General features: G+C 28.5%; 1 protein-coding gene across 1 annotated transcript in view; it reads left to right on the top strand.

Moving 5' to 3' along the window:
- The first annotated feature begins 3133 nt into the window (after positions 1-3133).
- The window catches only part of LOC108692348 (sphingomyelin phosphodiesterase), a 48306-nt gene continuing 32374 nt past the window's right edge, over positions 3134-19065 (top strand). The window contains exon 1 of the mRNA XM_018200559.1: positions 3134-3413. The gene's annotated coding sequence lies outside the window, so the exon portion shown is untranslated. The remainder of the gene's footprint in view (positions 3414-19065) is intronic.

Raw genomic sequence — 19065 nt, forward strand, 5'->3', positions numbered from 1 at the left:
TATATATACTTCGTATTGAAGTTTTATCGTCAAATTACAGACTTTTGTTTTTATAAGAGACCTCCTATAAGTGTAAACAGTACACCAGAGAAACAGGTTTTAGAATCTGTGCAGACCGCTTGAGCTCTCGATCGATTTTGAACCTCGCGTTCTCCCTGTTCTCCGCCTTTCTTACCAGCCATTCGATATTCTCGTTCTGAAACGTTAGCATAAATTCGATCTGTTAGGCAGATAAAGTCCAGACATCGCGCGCACGTTCTATAGTATTATTTTTAAGGAAACATGAGCACAAGCTGATGAATGTCATTGATTATTAATGCGACTGTTCTAGCCAATGCAGCATATCTTTCTGACATAATTATTTCTTTGTTTATATATTATTTGTCTAAACGTAGTGTCTATTCTCTCATAAAGTCACTAATGTGTAGAAAAAATACTGATGATTTTGTAGTATGATTTCAAATTATGAAAGAAAAAAAGGGAAATAAAATGAACATTCAATAAAATGTACAATTAAAAAAAAATTCTTGGATCTGGAATATCATTGTAAAAAAAAATAATAAAACAGTTTATAATGTGGATCTAAATATTAATTTTCCTACTAAATATTTCACAATCTCGTATTAAGGACATCTCTGAGAAAAAAATTTAAAACTTAAATATAAAACCATCGTATATTACAAATAAATGACTTCAGAGATAATTTATATAAAAAAATAAAAGTTCGGCATTAATAATCAGAGAAAAATTATCAAATGTTTCCATTTTAGAGGGAAGCTCTCCCACTCTTAATACTATCCTCTCTCCCACTCCTGAAACTCCTTATTCCTTGCAAAACATATATTAGTTCTCAAGTTTGTTAAAAATTAAAAATTCTCTCCTTCAATTTCCGTCAAGACAGTTTTACCATCATTTAATCTATTTCACTATTTAGAATAAATTATATTTCTGGATTAAAATACATTTGCAGATAACAACGTTTATAACTCAACGTTTTTTACTCAATGTTACAGATTTGATGGTTAAAATTAAACACATTGTGACGATTGTTGACTATTGTATTTATCAAATTTAGGACTTCTGTGTTATAGACTAATGTATGAATCTGAAATGAAATTATAATTTCAAGATATAATAATTCAGAAACGAGATTTTGAGAAGTTTAAAAGAAGAAAAACATTACAATTTGTAAAGAAATTCTATGAATTTATAGACTGCATTACAAATAAGTATAAGAAGAATTACAATAACGCACGGAGAAAAAATTTTTGTTTATCTTAAAATATATTTCTTTGAATTATTTTTCTAAAGTAAAAGAAATATTTGTTGAATTGAAGAAAAACAATTATATAATATAAATTTAATAAAATATTTTTTAAATACAGAACATAATTTTTCTTAATTATGAATTTTTAATTTAAAAAAAAATTTTGTTGATTTGAAATATAACGTAAATAAAAAAATTTTTATTTTTTGAATGAAGAAAATTAATTTATTTAAATATAAAAAATATGTTTAAAAATTTTTTTCTTTCAAAAATAATCAAAAATTAATTAAATCATTTTTCTTAAATCTACAAAAATTATTTTTACACTAAAAGAATTATTTATTGTTGGTTTAAGTAAAAAATTTTTTATTTAATAACAGAAACCTTTTTTAATTAAAAGATGTAATTTGAATTAAAAAATTTTTAATTTAAATTATAAACAAGAAGGGGATAAGAGAAAGAGACGACTGAAACGAATCAAACTTATGGATTTAATGGGAACTAATTGATTCACTCTTCCACGCGAACTTGTGGAAATATAATTAGCAAACTGTTGTAATATTTATTGTAATGCTTACTCAGCTTACGTCAATTCTTTTACTTTGAAAACAATATTGTAAAATGGTTCTTTGCGACTGGCTCAATTTACCCTTAGTCTTTGATTAATTTTATAAAATTGAAAAAAGTTATAAACAAATGGAGATCGAAAAGAAAAATAAATCATTTTATCATTATCATGATAAAATGAAACGTCTGTAATTATCAATTATTGCTAATAATACATAAGTTTTACACATTATCATCCAGTGTCGACTTATATTGCATTTTTTACTTAAAGCTACTACCTTGGATTAGAATAGGAAGACCTTTCAAATATAAAAGATATGTATATATTACTTAGGATTTATCAAATTAAAGATAGTACCACTTGTGTTTAACTTTTAATTTTGTACAATGATTTTTTTTTTAAAGTAGATTTTTAGCTTCTTTTGAAGTTATGTCTCCATTTGTAGAAGAAATTGAAAAATCTAAGTTAAAAATCTAAGTTAAAAATCATTAAAAATAAAAAAATTTGTTAAGTTGTATGACATTTTACATTGTTTGAACTATTGCTTAAAAAGTAACAAAATGGCAATCTATTAAAAATTCTAATCTTTCTTTGTATTATAAAACTGTAAATTGTAAATACTGCCTTTATTTTACTAATTTAGGAGAAAAACATCTTTTCTATAAACATGTTCAATTTCAAAACAATATCTTTGACAGTTTTTTAATAAACACTTCCACAAATTTGAAAAATTTGTTTCGAAAAAAATGAATTTGAAGTTTTTCATTTGGTTATTTTATATTTACATAATTATAGATGTAACTGTATTTAATCAGTTAGGATCATAAATATGTTTTCTATTTCTTCATACAAGTATTTGTCAGCAAATTTTTTTCATTCTTATGAGCCCATTTTAGTTCACGCGCTTCGTTTTTTATCTACCCATTCACTTTACAGTTTATACATATTTGAATTTATAATTGTTTCACAGATGTATTCTCAAGACTTCAAACTTTTGTAATATAGAAAAAAGCGTTTTTTTTAAAACTTAAAATAGAATATTTTTTTAAGGAAATTCATAGGAGTTTTCTCTTTGAGCTTATAATGTGTGACTCGTCGTTGTCCGGTACGCACCGACCAATTGAACTCGGATAGCTGGTGGGAATCTACGACTGTACGAGTGAAGGTACGAGCGTACACAGCAATAATCAGTTTACACCGTACACTCGGCTCGAAAGGCACGGTTGGTATGTGGTAGCGCGCGGCACGCCAACGAGTAACATAAATCGCACGCGGTGCGTCGCGTACGCGTGAGTGACTCGTCTTGTTTCTTTTTTTTTCTTTCTTTTTTTTATGATTAAAAAAAGCAACAAGAAGACACAAACGATCCAGGAGGAATCAAATGATGTCGTAGGATTGATTGGACGAACCTGTCAGCCGGTGCGCAGCTTAGTGGATTCTGGTCAATTCACATCCTGTTCTCTTTCTTTATTTTTCTTTTTCTCTTTTCTTTTTTTCGTGGATTAATTATCTAGACGTACACTCTAGATAATATTTTATATCAGCATCACATTTCGAAAGTATCTTCGAAAATATTTCGTGAGTATCTTATTTCTACAATAAAATATCTTTTCTTATCTTTTATTTCTATTTGGACATGTCAACACTTATCGATAAATATATTGTATACTGTTCTATTATATATTGTCCTATAAAAATTCTTTTGGGGCTTTTATTTATTTATTTTTTTAATTTTAACCATTATAACAACCTATATAAATCTATATCTAAAATAATTATCTGTTCATAATGTTCATATTCAAATATTGCTTTCTTCCCTAAAATTGCATCGTCTTACAATCATTTTAAATTATAAACGGACGGATGATTGAAATTATTTTCATATTAATCTATAGTTAAAAGTCATCTTGAATCGTTCTTTGCTGAACAGAAAACGTATACTTTGTACTTACATGTTTGAAAAATTGTTTAAAATATTTAATTATATATTAACAAAGAAGATATTGTTTATGGAGCAGTGACATTTATTTATAGATTAACAATAATAACAATTTAAATTAATTATATAATACCTAATTATATAATACCAACATAATTTAAGAATGAAGATAATTCTTTGTGCCTTTTCCTTCTTAGTAAATTAATCTTTCTAATGTAAAAAAGGTAACGGATGTTTTTCGTTTTGATAAGCACGTCTTATTCAACAATATATATCTCTAAGCTGAATGATATTGATGTAAGATATATCTATCATCGTTCATCTATAATTTAATGGACAACATAGTTAGTTGTACATTGTTTCGTGTTACACACGACGAAGAAAAAATTAAATCTTTAGAAAAAAAATCCATGTTAATTTTTATATGATGATTTGCTCATTAAAATTTTAAGGTTTTTAAGGATTCTACTTTTAATATACATTATGAAATATCGGATGATTAATAATTTTAATCAGATTATACGTATAAACACACATAGATATGGATGTCGTCTCTAATGCAATACTACATATTAAATGAAAATAAAAGCAATATAATAATGAAGAAGATAAGGTACCAAACTAACAAGATCTCTATTGAAATACAAAGTACTATCTTTTAAACAAATGATGTATATGAATATTTGATTTTTTTGTTAGCTAAACTACTAATTGCTTTATTTAGGTAATTTTATTTAAGTAAAGAATCTAGAAAAAAATTGAAGTGGATTAACTTTATTTATAATTGATTTATATATAATTGATGAAATCTTTTTAATTGCTATTTGAACAAATTGATTTTAGCGCAGATAAAATACGGAATATAAATTGAAATGATTAGTTTTTATCTAAAGTAAAAATAGTTCTATCTCAAGTAAAATTTTAAATAAAAATAAAGGTAAATAAGTTTTCTGTAATGACAAAATTCCATATTGGAGTCAAAGCAAATTGACGATTTCTTATCTATTGAATAAAATTTTGAGTCATAATATGCCTAAGCTTCCGTACATTATACATAGCTAAATAATAATAACTGTACAGAAATAAATAAATAGATGCAGACGGCACGTACATCATGTGCTTTACGTAATTACAAGCGATATTGTTACATTCATATACGTACGTGACACTTATATCTATACTGCACTAAATTAGCACTGACTGCCTTCGCGATCCTCTTATGGAAGTGCAGGTTTCAAAAAGGATGCGTTTGAATATGTGGATAACATCACGGCACATGTTATTCACAGGAGTTATTTGATGATTCTTTCATGCACATCCACGAACATATTTATTTCTATTTAGAAAGATACAGTAAAGAACAGAAAAACAGAAAAAAGATTTAATTTCTAACAAATTTTACCATTTCGAAAAATAATAAAATATATCTGCTATATAATGTTATTTACATAAATTTTATTTATCTCATTAATATATAAAAATCAAATTTTTCTCGTTCTTCTCTTCGTTCTTTATTTGATTGAAAACATAAAGTAGTTTTTTATTGTAGCTATAGATAATAATTTATGTCAAATATAGTTTTTTAATCATTTATCTGTGACAAGAAAATACCGTATTGGAATTAGAATAATAAAAATATATTTAATGCTGAAGAAATACCTAATACAATCGTATCTTTTTACGTAAATGTATTGCAGATACATCACATCTGGAATTTAATCGGAGAAATTCAGAATCAGGAACAGGAAATTCTATCTGGTCATTGTATGCGTATCGCATACGTGATACTGTATATGAAAGCAACATCTTTTATAATTCTCTTTTCGTGAAATACTGTTTTTCGTACATCTTTCTTTTATATTGCTAAAGAGATTATTAAGAAGAAAATACATTCAAATTCTCATAGTAGGTAATATAAATAACATACGAGAGTATTATAACATACGAGAGTATAGGTTAATGAAATTTGATTTAAACAGTGAAACTTCTAATTCATAATATTGAGAGTAAATCTATTCTTTACATTTGCACTGTATTATACTTTTTACACTTAAAAAAGAATTAAGTATACATATAATTAGATATTGAAGAAAGAGAGGAAAGATGAATATAGGAAGTTTTATTATCCAGAATAAAACTAATAATAACAAATTATTTATAAAAATCTTTATCTACGCAATGCATAATTACGTTATAACAAACAATATCACTTTGTTTATTGTTTATCGCATATTCTGTAAAAAAACCATTGACGCAAGAACTGTAACGCAATCCGTTATATATATATGTTACATATGTAACTGTGTATATCAAAAATGTCTTTATATGATTGATTACTAATGAACAATTCTTCAATGGCAATTAATTATAATGTAACAAATAATAATATAAATAATTAATATAATTATGTAATATATCATAATATATATTTAGTTAATCTCCTACATACTTCGAAGTTTGACCATTTAAATTCGGGATACCTTGTATACAGAATGTGTTTTAAATACACTAAAAAAATTTAAAAGGATGGAGGATAAATACACTAAAAAATTTTAAAGGATGATTGCTCACATAAAATTCAAGATGAAAACTTTATATGATTATAAATTTAAAACGGTTTAGTTTCAAAAATATTACATAGTGTCAAAGTTAAAAAAAAATTTCGTTTTTTCTAAAAACTTTAAAAGTCATTTGAGCTATTTTGATGAAATTTAATTTATATATATATTTGAAGGATACAAAGCTTCACTTTTTCGGGCTGTATGTTATTTTTTATGCAATCAGAAGCGAACTTAAGGGTAAGCAGATACTCTTTTTTGAAAAAAAATAAAAAAAAAACCGATGCATCATTGATTCTTCTTATGTTTGAAATTTTTTAATGACAAATAGGATAAATAAATCAGTCACTGATTTTTCTTAAGTTTGAAATTTTTTATGATAAATGAAAAATTTTATGATAAATGAATTAACAGAAAAAAAGTTTCTTCTTTAATATCTTCCTTTAATATTATTATAGAATAAATTACTTTCCAGAAAAAAAATAAATTCGAATTTTCAGATTGCAAAGTAATTTTATTTTATTAGTAGAAAATCATTTCGGAGATGGCTTATTTTATCGGAAGAATTAAAGAAATCTTTTTTCTGATTTATCTCACTTATTAAAAAATTTCAAACGTAAAAAAATCAGATAAATGGATAACTTTTTAAATAAGTAACACAAAAAGTATATATGAGCGTTTCTTTAGCACTTTGCAGGCATTGCTATGGTAATTTCATTCTAAAAGGAAAAAAATAAAGAGCAGCATAAGGAGATGATTTCTCGCATATAATTGATTTTGCCTCCACAGGGAGGCAAAATGAACATCCAGATGAAAGAATATTTTGTACAAAATTTTATCTCAAAAGAGCCATATTATTTCGAGATAATAAAATGCGATTTTTCATTAGTATTTTTTTTCTCCGCTAAATCTTTCAAAAAAATAATGGATATTAAGAAGATTAGAGCAAGAAATTTTTTGTCATTCTTGGCTCAAAATTCTGTTTTTAAAAAATTCAAGAATTTTTAAAATCGCATTTTTTTATATGATTTAAATGTTTGACCATTATTAAAATAATTCAGCAGTTAAATCTTATTATAAATTATATTCACTATTAAAGATTATGCGTTTCGCGTTTTCTTCGTATTCAGATCCATTTTTGGATGCCAATGTTTCGTAAACTTTCCATTTCGTAAAGGTCCATTCTATTAGGGCGAGGAGTAGCTTACTGAGCTATTCTTTCAGGCTATTTCTTTTATATTACGCTACTTGTGAAGTGGTAAGGGAAGGGGGGGGAAGAAAAGAATTGTAAGTAGGGAGGGGAGAGAGGTGGTGGAATTGATTGATCTTCAATAAGGAGAATGGTCTTCTATATTTTATTTATATTGTAGCTATTATCTTTATTTAGATTATTAGGGTGTTTTATGTCTATGTGTTGTATGTCTATGGCTTCTTTATACTTTCTTGGAAAATATGATGTAATGTTGGCTATTGTTTGTTAAACAGTACCGTTATCTTGTTTGCATGTTTATTGATTATTTTGGTTATGTCTTTATTGTCGTGTCCGTTTTTCTGTAAGGCTAGCTTTAAGTGATTGAGTTTTGTCTGATGTTCTTTTTTTTTTCAAAGATGATGAAAGCTCTATGTACAAGTGAGTTGATTGTTTTTTGCTGATGGTGCGACTCGGCATGTAGGTGTCTATCTATGTGTGTTGGTTTTCTGTACATTTGATAGTCTAAGGCCTCGTCAGCTTTCTTAAAGAACATCTAGGAAGGGAAGTTTTCCGTTTTCCTCTACATCTATAGTGGATATTTGAATGTTGATTGTTGAGGAATATAAGAAATTTACGAAGTTTGGCTCTGTCATGTCTTCATATCACGAATGTATCGTCTACATAACGGAACCAAATTTCTGGTTTTTTGGTGTTTTTCTGAGGGCCTCTTTCAAAATGTTCCACGAAGATGTTGGCGATTACAAGAGAAATAAGAGAGCCATCGTCGCTCCTTATTTAAAATTATTGTTACAGAAGAAGTAAATTGTTGTTAAGCAGTATTTTATTAGCGGAGTTGGAAGGGACTTCATATGAGGCCTTCATTATGTTTAATATGTCTTTTATTGGGACTTGTGTGAAAAGGGATTCTACGTCAAAATTTACAAATAAATCTGTGGAACGTACTCGGATTTTTTGGATTTTTTGTACGAAGTCCATTGAGTTGGTTAGGTGTGATTCAGATATTCCAGTTAAGGGTTGCAGTGTTTGTGCTGTGAAGCGGGATAAGTTATATGTCGGGGAGTGTATGGCTTTGACAATCGGTCCGAGGAAGATGTTTGATTTGTGTATTTTTGAGTCAGCGACCGATTGTGTCATACACTCCCCGACAACTTATCCCGCTTCCGAGCACAAACACTATAATTCCTCACTGGAAAATCCGAATCTGCTTAACAACTTACTTATCCTATAATAACCAATTTTATGATCAAACTTCAGAAGCGGCGATGGGCTTTCCTATTTCTCTTGTAATCGTCATATCTTCATGAAGCATTTTGAGAAAGAGGCCCTCACAAAAACAACAAAAAATCAGAAGTTTGATTTCGTTATGTAAACAAAATATTCATGATATGGAGATACGACAAACTCGAATTCTGTAAATTCTTTATTTTCCTCAACAATCAACATCCAAATATTCACTTCACATAGAAGAAAACGGAAAATTTCCCTTCCTAGATGTTCTTGTCTCTAAGAAAGTTGATGGTACCTTAGGTTATCAAGTGCACAGAAAACCAACATAGATACTTACATGCCGAGTCGCACTACCAGCACAAAAATAGTCAGTAATCAACTCACCTGTACATAGAGCTTTACCATCTCTTACAAAGAACTCTATAGACAAAACTCAATCACCTAAAACTAGCCTTACAGAAAAACGGACACGACAAAAAAGACATAACCAAAATAATCAATAAACATGCAAACAAGACAATGATCTCTGACACATAATTAGACGAAAGGATCCTATTCATTCTCTGATTCATGTCAAAGAAATAACAAATCGGATTAGCAGGATATTAAACAAACGCAATATCCGAAATATAGGACTTCATCCAAAAATATAGGACAACTCTTAAGAAATTCTTAAGATCAAAGATCTTCAAAGATCTTCTTGTATATTTAACTCCGCAGGAGTATATAAAATATCTTGTCCTGCGATCAAGTATACATTGGAGAAACCGAGAGAATGATCAATTTACGAATAAAGAACACTAAAACGTGATGTCAGGCTAAAATACCCTATACAGTCGGCATTATCAGAACACAACATCGAAACAGGACATCAAATACTGTTTGACAAAAAAATCACAATAGTCAACATTACATCACACTTTCCAAGAAAGAGCCATAGAGATACAAAAATACCTTAACAATGTAAATAGAGATAATGGCTACAACATAAATAAAATATGGAAGACCATTCTCTCACAATTTCTCTTCTTCTTTCCTTCCCCCCTCTCCTACTATTCCAACAAGCAGCGTAATATAAAAAAAACGGTCTGGAGGAACAGCTAAGTATCAGGCTGCTCCTGATGAAACGAACTGCAAGATTGACGAAACGTTGGCATTCCAAGTATGGATCTGAAAGAAGGAATGGATCTGAACGAAGAAAACCCGCGAAACACATAATCTTTAATACTGAATATAATTTATAATAAAATTTAGCTGCTGAATTATTTAAAGTAGTCAAACATTTAGATATAAAAAATGCGATTTAAAAAATTCTTGAATTTTTTAAAAACAGAATTTTAAACCAAGAATGACAAAAAAATTCTTACTCTAATCTTAATATCCATGACTTTTGTAAAGAGTCGTTTAGATTTAGCGAAGAAAAAAAAATACTAATGAAAAATGATAGTTTGTTCGATTTTTCGAAATGGTGTGGCTTTTTTGGGATGAAACTTCCTATACTACACAGAAATATTGCAGCAAAAATATTTCATTGTAAGATTGCAACATTGCAAAAATATTGCGAAATATTTCAGCAACATAAAAATGTCCGTTTTAAAAACATTGATACGTAATGTTGCAGCAACATTGCTGTAACATTATGTATCATATTATAATATAAATATGCAATATTAGGTTTTGCGCACAATGGAGGAATACTTGCAATATTCTTCCAGCAACATTGCTGTAATATTACAATGTTACTGCAATATTTATAAGATTTTGCACTATATAAATTTAAATATAAAAAATTAGAAATAGGAATAGAGTTAAATGTAACATACAATGAATACAAATAAAATATGACTTCATAATTAATTGTGTCTTTATATTTTAGGTGTGTTCCGATATATTAGGTACAACTTTGCTTCCGCCGTTTTCCTTTAGCGGTAATTGGTGGTCGAAATAAATAGATCATAGACATCATACAATAAACTTGAGCATCTGTCAACATAACCCCATAGAAATATTAGTCAATTTGTGTCTGCATCATAAAGTTATTCTCGATTGAAAATGTCAGTTTACAAGCTAAATTCTCGTCATTTGCGGGAGGTTTTAATTTTTTGCTTCAATATGAAGAAATCTGCGGCTGAGGCTCATCGAATGCTCTCAAATACTTATGGTGAGGCCGCTATTAGTGAAAGAACGTGTCAGTGGTTTCAACGCTTCAAGAACGGTGATTTTGACGTCCAAGGTCATGCTCTGTATTTGGTGGAACCAGCGCGGCGTAGTGTATTATGAACTGTTAAAAACCGACTGAAACAATCACAGGCGATCGGTATCGAACGCAATTGATGCGTTTGAGCCGAGCATTGAAAGACAAACGGCCGCAATACAACAAGAAACACGATAAAGTGATTTTGCAGTATGACAATGCTCGACCCCATGTTGCGAAAGTGGTCAAGACATACTTGGAAACGTTGAAATGGGAAGTCCTATCCCACCCGTCGTATTCTCCAGACATTGCTCCCTCTGACTATCACTTGTTTCGATCAATGGCACACGGCCTGGCTGACCAGCACTTCCGGTCTTATGAAGAAGTAAAAAATTGGATTGATTCGTGGATAGCCTCAAAAGATGACCAGTTTTTTCGACGCGGGATTCGTACGCTACCCGAAAGATGGGAAAAAGTAGTGGCCAGCGATGGACAATACTTTGAATCATAAATGTATAACCAGTTTTTTACAATAAAACCTCGAATTTCGGAAAAAAAACGGCGGAAGCAAAGTTGTACACCTAATACATTGCCAGTACTGAAAATATACAATATATGAACGTGAATTATAAATAATCAGTACTGGCTGTATATATCGGAACGGTCTATACGTCTTATATCTTATTATTGTGTCCATTGTGCATTATATTTAATCCTTACTTCTAATTTAATAATTTTATATCTATAAATTATATAGGCATAATTCCTATAAATTATAAACATTGACTTATGTCCGGTTCCACTAATGTAGATTAACTTTAATCTCAGTTCAGCTTATTCTTCGTCTTTTTTTAATTTTTAGAACTAGAAAAAGACGAAGATAAGTTGAACTGAGATTAAAATTAATCTATATTGGTAAAAATGGACATTAATTAGGTTTAATAATATTCGTAATTTAAGAAATTTAACAAATCATTCCATTTTTCAGAGGAATATAGTTATGAGATTGGTCAGTTTCATAACTATAGATGTTATGAAACTCGATTAAGTGTGCCGTGTAAACGTAATCATTAATTTCTATTCTTCCATTATATCCAAGTCCTTATTTTATTGAGTTATACACAAATCAATATATACAAGTCTTAACACAATACATATAAAGTCTTTCAAAGTGAACTTTCTAGCAGAGGCACAAATCGACACAATCAGTAAAAAACAAAAACAAGAATGACAAGAGTTATTATTCTTGTCTTTGTTTTTTATTGATTTTTGAATAAGGACAGGATGACTCTTGTGTCAATTCTCTTGCTGGAAATATTTTTAAAAATACTGCTGTAACATTGCTGAAGTAATGCAAATAGAAGTCTTCGCAATGTTTCTGCAATATTGTATTGCAATATGCAACGTTGAAATATTGCAGCAATGTTGCTACAAGTTTCTGTGCTGTATGAGTTTGTACAAAATATTTCTCTGAGTGTTCATTTTGTCTCCTGTGGCAATCGATTACGTGCGGGGGCCCGAAATCACCTCCTTATCCTGCTATACCCTTTATTATTTTACGTTAGTGTAATAATAAAAAGAATATATTTTCTATGCAAATAAATATAGAAGAAAATCATTAAAAATTATATCTTCAATACTTCAGATAAAAGGTATTATATTTTTATTGTTATAGTTTTACTGCAGTTGTAATTATTTAGAAAGAGAATAATTTTGACTGACATCAGAATGAACGCGCTTATAGTGCGTGAAAAACTAACAAAAATAGTTAAAAAGAGCGCTTTTGATCATAAATGCTAGAGGAAATGATGGCCGATCTTAATTGATATTGATAATACAGATTTTTTAAATTCCAAATAAAAAAAAATCGATAATAGTGATATCTTTAATTCATTTCTTATATTATCGTTCTATCTCACTCAAACGTATACGTCTGTTCTTATCCAACAAATTATCATCTCTTGCAACATCGAATATCTACTGCTAGACACAATTACTGCTTTGTTTACTATTCTGAGTCTTCGTTCAGCGTTCGTATATACGTAATTTGGCAGATCGATACAAATCTTTTTTTTTAAGCTTTTAATCTCTGCAGTTTTATAAATTTAGTATTGCTTGTGCACGTAAAACTGACTGCTGAATTGTTGTTTTGTCCATGTAAGTTATAAAACTTTTGTAATAAGGGGATCTTAAAGCAAAGCTTGAATTCCGACGAAGTCATCAGAAGTCGTGCCGCACGCCGCGCATCGACATATTTTTATACAATATATTATCACAATATCTCACGCAATCTATGATACACGCTGTCGCATGTTTGTGTCAATTTTCGTAACAAATTTGTCGCGTCTAATACTCATATTCATAGTCAAGTCTTCCTTAAATTTATCTTTAAATACTCTACGAATTATTTCATTGGCTGCTAAGCATCTAAAGATAAATTTAAAGAAGCCTTAAATATAAGGCTTGATTATGAATACGGATTTAAGTCTAATTTTAAGAACGTTATTTGTTCATGTAAACTACGTGTTTATGAATTATTATTTCGTAAGTACAGATTGCAAAACTTTCGTATCAAGCAAATGTCACGGCTTGACAGCTTGAGATGCCATTAAGAAATGGTAAAAAATATATCAATTTCGAAATTTTTGATCTTTCTCGGTATAAACTTCATCTCATAAACGTATTAATGCGTATACTTTAATCCTGGAAAAGGATTTTTGAAAGAGAAAAAAGTATTTATTATACAAAAATTACATGATTTAGTCGGTAATATAAACGGCTTTAAGGACACATCTATATGTCAGCTCTAAAAATGAAAATTGAATAAAAAATGAAAAATTGAAAAAATGTAAGTTTTTAACTTCTTTTTTTAATTTTAGTATAAAATCCACTACATCACTTTCCAATTTTGCATCTATTTTAATCTTGTAAAAGGACCTTTGATTCTGTTCAGTAAATTCGGAGATTTATATTTGTTATGAAAACTACGATTAATCATTCGCCGAAGATATTCGCAAAAGGTGCGCTCAATTTACATTTGGCGGAGCATAGTTAACTTGCACTTTCCTCGATGACAAACGAGGTGTTAAAAATCACATTGTTGCGATGCAATCGAGGAAGTTTCGCAATCGAAACTCGCGCAACGTTTTACAATTGTAAATATCGTCTTTAATTTTTTTTTTGCACTATGATGAATAATATGGAAGGAACATGCGTGAAGGAATGAGTGATGATTATTTTCGGCATTGTATGTATCTATACTATATAATCACACCATACGAAATTTTTCAGCAATACGTCGAGTCTTGTCACGCCCATTGCTGTTACTTATAAGTGGGTTAACGATGACATAACAATGTCCTTCGAATGTGTAGAAAATAATAATGATTCCCGTTCGACAGAATGTGTCGCGTCGCATCGAAGTTAACGGAACGTTCGATTCTCCCGCAAGAATTCGTTTATAGTGTTAGCGGATTCTATGTCGATAACGGAAGTTTCTTTTAGAGTTGATTGGGATGTTTCTATCAAAAAATGTTATCTAAGTTTGTTACAATTGACCGCAACATTTTTAATTTCATTGACAGATAAATGCATATTACCATTAACAGAGAGGGAAAGAGAGAAATATCTGAATATAATTATTTAATCAATTACATCTATTTTTGTATTATTGTTTCTGTTCTATTCTTATAATATCCGAATCAGAAATAACAAGAAAAAAATAAATAAAATTTATTTTAAACTTTTCTTACACAAAGTCTTGATTAATAAAGCGCCAGCCAATTTGATAAAAGATGTGTGATTTGTTGAGAGTTTATTGAGTAATTTATTATAGATCTGTATTTTTTAGCTAAAGTTCTTGCGCGATTAATTTTTCTTCCTTTTCTTTTCACATTGAAGAGAAAAAGAGAAAAGATAAACCGTGCAAAAAGTTTAGCTACATCAATATAGTTTAATTTTAATCTCGGTTAAGTTTCTACATTAATATAGTTTAATTTTAATCTCGGTTAATTAACTCTTCATCTTTTTCCAATTCTGAGAATTAGAAAAAGATAAAAAGTTGAACTGCGATAAAGTTAATCTATACGGTAAAGAAACGGACCTAAAACGAACAGATCTTATGCATGGGCGTATCGAAATTTTTTTCGAAGAAGAGGGATTTCTATCAGAATGTATCGAGGATGTACCGTAGTTAATCGAACAACCCAAAAAAAAGGATTTTGCTACTGTACTGAAAAGAATTTCACTGCACCAATTTTATTGTTTTACAATAATTTTTAATATTAATGAATTCTATTTAGATTTTACAACTTTTAATATTTCCTCATACCTTTTAAAGAGGAAAAATTTTATATTTTATACATCACGTAATTTTTACTTATTTTTTTGAAAGAAAGATAATTCAGCTACTATAAGCAAAATGTTTAATTCTTTAATTGTTATTGTATACTCGAACTAACAGAAGTACTAAAAATTACTTATATCATCTTATAACGAAAAGAAAAAAATATTTTATGTAACAACAAAAAACTCACACAAAATTCAAAGTTGTATGTTTTTTACAATTAAAAATGAAAGAGAAATTTCAATAGAATACATTGCTGAGAATATTTTATTTTGAATTGGCCAATTCAAAATAAAATATTCTCATTAGTAAAGCAGTGAAAAATCATTAGGCCACCGACTAGTGTGAATGGATGTGTGCTATCAAGTACGCTAACGAGACTGTCAAAATGAAACAATTAATAAAAAATTTCGGGGGAAAAAATTAGGAGGAGGGTTGACTCCCAAAATCTTCCTCTTGAATATGCCCATGATCTTATGTGATCACGTCATGCGATTTTGCGAATCACTGTTTTCGTTTTGGAACTACAATTGCATTGGAAGTAGCTAAAACGGACATAAATTGAAGTCAATAAGAATGTTTATAATGAATTACGCGAGATGAGTTGTGATGTATGTAAACGTTGCATGTGCGTGTCAAGGCTGAACATGTCATTCCAATGCAAAATCTTGGTGGTTGGCTCAATGCCCACAGCATCTCTACATCCATCTCTACACAAATAGGAGACTCTATATTCCTAATGATCACAGTAAAATTTGAACAAATTTTAAGCATATTAAAAATAACTAAATCAACTTGGTTTTATACTAAATATTCATTGGAGATTTTTTTTTTCTAAAAGACAATGAATGAATTTGTGGCAATTTATATTAAAATGTAAAAAAAATTATTTAATTATTTAATTAAAAAATGTTTCAGCACGTATTTATTCGACTCATTTTCTTTCAATATGCTATCAGGAAAATGAATATTGAGATTATTCTCTAACAATAAATCAAAAATCTTTTACTTGATGCTCTTTCTACAGAGAATACGTTGTGGTTAATCTAGAATAGTGTAAATAATATTTTAATAAAAATAAATAATAATCCTTTACAAATAACTTCAAATAAAGATTTAACCTGTGAAATTCTATTAAGAAATACAAATAAAATACGCTCCTTATCCTGATAAAGTGAATAGTAAAATTTACGTTGGCATTAGCAATGGATAAAAATACAACAATAATAAAAAAATACTTCTGGTATTTTAAAAATGAAATGTTTTTTCTAATTAGTTAAAAGTATTTTATTTATTTTTATTTATGTATCTTTACCCTCTTCCTTCTTTATATATTTCGTTGAAACGTCTTTTTGTAACAAATTCTGACAAAACATTTTATTTATTTAGTTTTATCTTTTTCACATGTATAAATAATTTAATAGTGTATATTATTATTATTATTATTATTATTATTAACTAGGGGATTTAATTAATCATAAAAAGTCGCAATAGTATTGTAGTTTCAACAAAATATATTTATTAGGTGTCTTTTCCGTATTTAAATTATATCACATTTTCAGTATCACTGATTGGCTGATATATTAATATAACCGGCCACTTGTTCCATCATCCTCATTGATTAATCCCCTTCTTGCGCAAAAGCACATCTCTTTTCTTTATTATTCCATGATCTTTTAGAACCCTGATTATAAAAACTTATTTATAATTAAAAGGAACAATAAAAAGACGATTTTTTTTCTACTAATGAAAACAGAAAAAACAGAATTTATTGATTTTAAAATGCTGAATATGATGTTATTAGTTTTTATTTAAAATATGGAAAACATCATCATTTCTTAGAAAGTCTTATTTCTCACTCTTTTTCATTTCATACTCATGATGTACGATATTTAATACGTGAGTGAGGTATTTTATGTAAAATTTAATATACAAAGGTTCCTAATATTATTAATTAATATTGTTAAACGAAACTCTGATAAATAAAATGAATTCTAAATGAAGGAATCAAAATAGTCATTTGGCTATTTTTTTACTGTCACCAACTTTCTATAAACCGCTTTTAGCTAGGATAACAAGTGTGAATATAGCGGTTTTCTATCTTCTCTATTTATTTATTTAGTATTTTTTATATTTTATATATTTCTGTATTTTATATATTTTTTGTGTTTAAAATGTATTCATTTTGTAATTTTTTCGTAATTTGTTGTTTTTTTTCTTAATTTTTTCTTTTTTTATTTTTTAATTTTTCATTTTTTTTAAAGGCTTAATTAGTTTTTTTTCTCAGTTCACCTTATTTTTAACATACTTCACATTATTCCCATAATCATTATTCCCATAATCATACGAAACGATCCTATTTAGTTATGAATTTTTATAATAATTTTTAATTTATAGTTAGTAACAGCACAGAAAATGGCCAAATGGTCAAATAATGTCCGCCATTTTCTGGGATCCTCATTTTGCGAATTCATTTTATTTATTAAATTTCCTTCCAACAATATTAGCAATCTACGTATATAGTAAGTTTCACATATGAATACTCATGTTATCTATTTGTATTGAAAATCATATATCACAGAAAGAGTGAAAAACAAGACTTTAACCTGAAAAAAATATTCCTCATATTTTATAAAAACTAATAACATTATTTAGCAGGTTTTTATTATATCGATTGATTGTAGTTTGCTTACTGAATATGATTCTGTCAGAATCGAAATGTTTGAGATTTTAAATGTGATATTGTAATATATATAAATCGGATTTTGTACACTAACAGCGTGCTTGGCTTAGTGCCCTTTTTTGATATTCATTTGAAATTTTTAATTCGTAAAGTTTTTAGACACTTTGTATAATTTTCCATTATGTTACTTCCATAATGTCAAAAAAAAAATGTCAGAAATATGAATCCAAGTTTGTTTTTATAATTTTGAGCTGCGTAATTTGCCATGCTACTTTATAATTTCAATTAAATTTCACGAAGCCTGATAATCGCCTATTTCAATCTCGCTGGATTACAATGGGTCAGTAGAATTCGTTTTGGCGAAAGTTGCATATATAACGCGGATGGTGAACGATATGTCCTGCATTTCCGAATATTTATCTATTTTCATTATTGTTATTTTCTATGTGTGATAAAATGATTATCAAAGTAGAGTACTAAAAAATTATCAGGTAGATAATAGTCGTGTAAGTAGTTTGCTATTTTTGGATGAATAAATCCAAATTTGATTTTCAAGCTTTTGCAAACAGACATTATGAGACATGTCTTCAAATTTGCCATTTTCTTCGAATTGGAATTTTATTGCGTTTATTAAAGAATATGTCACGATAAAGAAGTATGTCTAATCTTAATTAAATTAATCTTTGTTTATTGTTTTTTCTCCGATTAATAACTTCAATTTTTGAGACAGTGACGTTAAATTAGCAACTTTTTCCTTCGAATGTCTTTCTTTCGAATAATATCGTTCTCAAATTTTCGTCAACGTTGAAATTACGAGTCGGCGCAGTTAATCGAGGTGCGAGCAGGCTGGCCAAGTGGAATACGCGGCTGACCGTTATTTGACCCACCATGAGGCCCAACGAAAGAAGACTCACTTAAGTTCGTCGCGTAAACGCAAGTATGCAATGAGTTTAAGTGTAAGTACAATGTATAAGCAAATCTAAATTTATAAAACATCTAACAACAATTACACAAAATAATATAATTTTATATCGATTTTATCTTATTCTATATTATATATTATATATTATA

The sequence above is a fragment of the Atta colombica genome, unplaced genomic scaffold, assembly GCF_001594045.1.
Source record: "Atta colombica isolate Treedump-2 unplaced genomic scaffold, Acol1.0 scaffold7, whole genome shotgun sequence".
NCBI lineage: Eukaryota > Metazoa > Arthropoda > Insecta > Hymenoptera > Formicidae > Atta > Atta colombica.